At 48.9% G+C, this 3,510-nt stretch overlaps 1 non-coding gene across 1 annotated transcript; it reads right to left on the reverse strand.

Annotated features, from left to right (window-relative positions):
* Positions 1–1,780: 1,780 nt before the first annotated feature.
* On the reverse strand, positions 1,781–1,855 carry Trnas-cga (transfer RNA serine (anticodon CGA)). The gene has a single exon. It is a non-coding gene; the product is annotated as a tRNA-Ser (tRNA).
* Between the last annotated feature and the right edge of the window lie 1,655 nt (positions 1,856–3,510).

Genomic DNA, 3,510 nt, shown 5'->3' on the forward strand with positions numbered 1-3,510 from the left:
ATTAAGGCTGATCAACATTTCATAGAGAAAATATTATGATCGTAAGTTATTTCGATCGTCAAACAAATCAGGTCATAGCATTGACGATATTAAATTAATAATTAACTTCAGTATACAGAGCTTAGCCGAGAGGGCTAATGCGCTGCTTCCTGCACTCGGGTAGGCGCGCCGGCCCCAGATCGAATCCGCCCGGCGGATTAGCGATGAGAGCCGGTGTGCCGTCCAGCCTGGATGTGGTTTTCAGGTGGTTTGCCACATCTCTCTAGGTGAATACCGGGTTGGTCCCCACGTCCCGCCTCAGTTACACGACTCACAGACATTTGACACACATGCACACTTTTCCATGTTTTACACTAGACGCAGAGAGGTGGGGTACTCTGATTCCGTCTCTGGGGGTGGGGTGGGGTGGGGTGGGGTGGGGTGGGGTGGGGTGGGGGGTGGTGGGTCGGGGTGGCGGCAGGAAGGGAATTCGGCCATCCCTTGAAAGTAAGATGCCAAACACGATTTAACCACGCCAACCCCGCGCAAAATGCAGGACAAAGGCGCAAGCGATAGCGATAGAGCTTCTGTGAAGGAGACGAGGTACTGGCAGAATTGAAGCTGCGAGGACGGGTCGTGAGTCGTGCTTGGGTAGCTCAGATGGTAGAGCATTTACCCGCGAAAGGCAAAGGTCACGAGTTCGAGTCCCGGTCCGGCACGCAGCTTTAAATTGCCAGGAAGTTTCACCATCAATACATTCGTAATTGCGATTTGTTCTGGTGAAAGACACACAGAATTGGTAAGGTACCATCTGTGACAATTTTAGTACGCTGACTGAGAAACAAAAGTCATCTACTCTTCCTACAAATCATAAAAAATCAATTCTCTAGTATCTGACAGTGAGTTTTAAAATATTCTCTGACGTCTCGTAACAACTATACTACAATGCTCCTGTACTTAACAGACACCTTACCTCGTGTCTGTCCAAGTAGCGACAGAATGTCACTTCTAAGGGCCCGGGTTCGGTTCCCGGATGGGTCGGAGATTTTCTCCGCTCAGGGACTGGGCGCTGTGTTTTCCTAATCATCGTCATTTCATCCCCATCGATGCGCAAGTCGCCGAAGTGGCACCCAGCTAACGGTCTACCCGACGGGAGGCCCTAGCCATACGACATTTACATTCTCCTTACCTCGTCTTGCCGCTGCAGCTGCGTGACCGGCAACATGCTAAAATAATTCAAAAGAAATGTACGATCCATGCAGAGTGCATGGTCACAACTACTGAAATAGATCTGTTCCTGTGTATAGAAACTGAATGGCCAGAAACGGTTTGGTCAACAAGACTTAAGAGGTGTGAAAAAATGAAAGAAACCCATAAAAACTTTTAATTTACTTTCTTCAGAATATTGTAGATTTAAACACTGACAAACTTTCAGAATGAGATTTTCACTCTGCAGCGGAGTGTGCGCTGATATGAAACTTCCTGGCAGATTAAAACTGTGTGCCCGACCGAGACTCGAACTCGGGACCTTTGCCTTTCGCGGGCAAGTGCTCAACCAACTGAGCTACCGAAGCACGACTCACGCCCGGTACTCACAGCTTTACTTCTGCCAGTACCTCGTCTCCTACCTTCCAAACTTTACAGAAGCTCTCCTGCGAACCTTGCAGAACTAGCACTCCTGAAAGAAAGGATATTGCGGAGACATGGCTTAGCCACAGCCTGGGGGATGTTTCCAGAATGAGATTTTCACTCTGCAGCGGAGTGTGCGCTGATATGAAACTTCCTGGCAGATTAAAACTGTGTGCCCGGCCGAGACTCGAACTCGGGACCTTTGCCTTTCGCGGGCAAGTGCTCTACCAACTGAGCTACCGAAGCACGACTCACGCCCGGTACTCACAGCTTTACTTCTGCCAGTAGAGCACTTGCCCGCGAAAGGCAAAGGTCCCGAGTTCGAGTCTCGGTCGGGCACACAGTTTTAATCTGCCAGGAAGTTTCACTGACAAACTTTACACAGAACTTTCGTTTTGTTCGACTGTATAATTCCCAACAATCTCAGTTATTTCACAATCACGTACCTGGTCACAATAAAGATACGAATATTACTTTCAATGTGTGCATACACAAATCTGAAAAAAAATCCCTCCATTGCGCAAAAAGCAACCACTACGTGCAGCAAAAAACCGAGTTACCAAAAAATCCTCAATTAATACCTCCGGAATTTGTAGGACCTATCATGTCACGTGGCTTCTCTCCACCGCACGCTGCGTCCAACGATCTCCGACGACTCTCAACAACTGTTCGCTCGCTACTACTCAAGATAGTAATGTGTCAGGCTCAGTGTTGTGGCTTGGCAAGACAGCCAATCCACTAGGAGGAAGCCGAAAGGCACGCGTTTAAGCTCACGCAGGCTGGCGTGAGGTCTGGAACAGGACACGGAAATGAGAATAGCCAAAAGCGTACGTAGCTGCTGGAATACTTAACTTTAATCCATAATTGGTGAACATCGCTCTTGACGGTACATGTTTTACAGCATCAATAGTGACTGGTAATGGCGCCTTGCTAGGTCGTAGCAAATGGCGTAGCTGAAGGCTATGCTAACTATCGTCTCGGCAAATGAGAGCGTATTTTGTCAGTGAACCATCGCTAGCAAAGTCGGCTGTACAACTGGGGGGAGTGCTAGGAAGTCTCTCTAAACCTGCTGTGTGGCGGCGCTCAGTCTGCAATCACTGATAGTGGCGACACGCGGGTCCGACGTATACTAACGGACCGTGGCCGATTTAAAGGCTACCGCCGACCGCGGTGGTCTAGTGGTTCTGGCGCTGCAGTCCGGAACCGCGGGACTGCTACGGTCGCAGGTTCGAATCCTGCCTCGGGCATGGGTGTGTGTGATGTCCTTAGGTTAGTTAGGTTTAAGTAGTTCTAAGTTCTAGGGGACTCATGACCTAAGATGTTGAGTCCCATAGTGCTCAGAGCGATTTGACCCATTTTTTAAAGGCTACCACCTAGCAAGAAAATGGTTCAAATGGCTCTGAGCACTATGGGACTTAACATCTATGGTCATCAGTCCCCTAGAACTTAGAACTACTTAAACCTAACTAACCTAAGGACATCACACAACACCCAGCCATCACGAGGCAGAGAAAATCCCTGACCACGCCGGGAATCGAACCCGGGAACCCGGGCGTGGGAAGCGAGAACGCTACCGCACGACCACGAGATGCGGGCTACCACCTAGCAAGTGTGGTGTCTGGCGGTGACACCACACTCAGAGTTTGTGTTTGCACACCACAGCAGAATCCGTGGCCGACTTCCCAAAGAAATATTAACATCCAACTTCCAAGCTGCTGCTTACACAATTTGTTCAATTTGAGCACTGGACACGTCGATGAGATGATGCACAGCGCCAGATTTGCACCTGGTGGCCAAAATTGGAAGCAACTATTTTTTCATCCTAATTCGCTTCCATATTAACGCATTAGAAAATGCTGTACAGCCGCAGATTTGCGCCTTGTGGCCAAAATTGGAAATTCA

This window comes from Schistocerca nitens, chromosome 12, assembly GCF_023898315.1.
Source record: "Schistocerca nitens isolate TAMUIC-IGC-003100 chromosome 12, iqSchNite1.1, whole genome shotgun sequence".
Classification (NCBI taxonomy): domain Eukaryota; kingdom Metazoa; phylum Arthropoda; class Insecta; order Orthoptera; family Acrididae; genus Schistocerca; species Schistocerca nitens.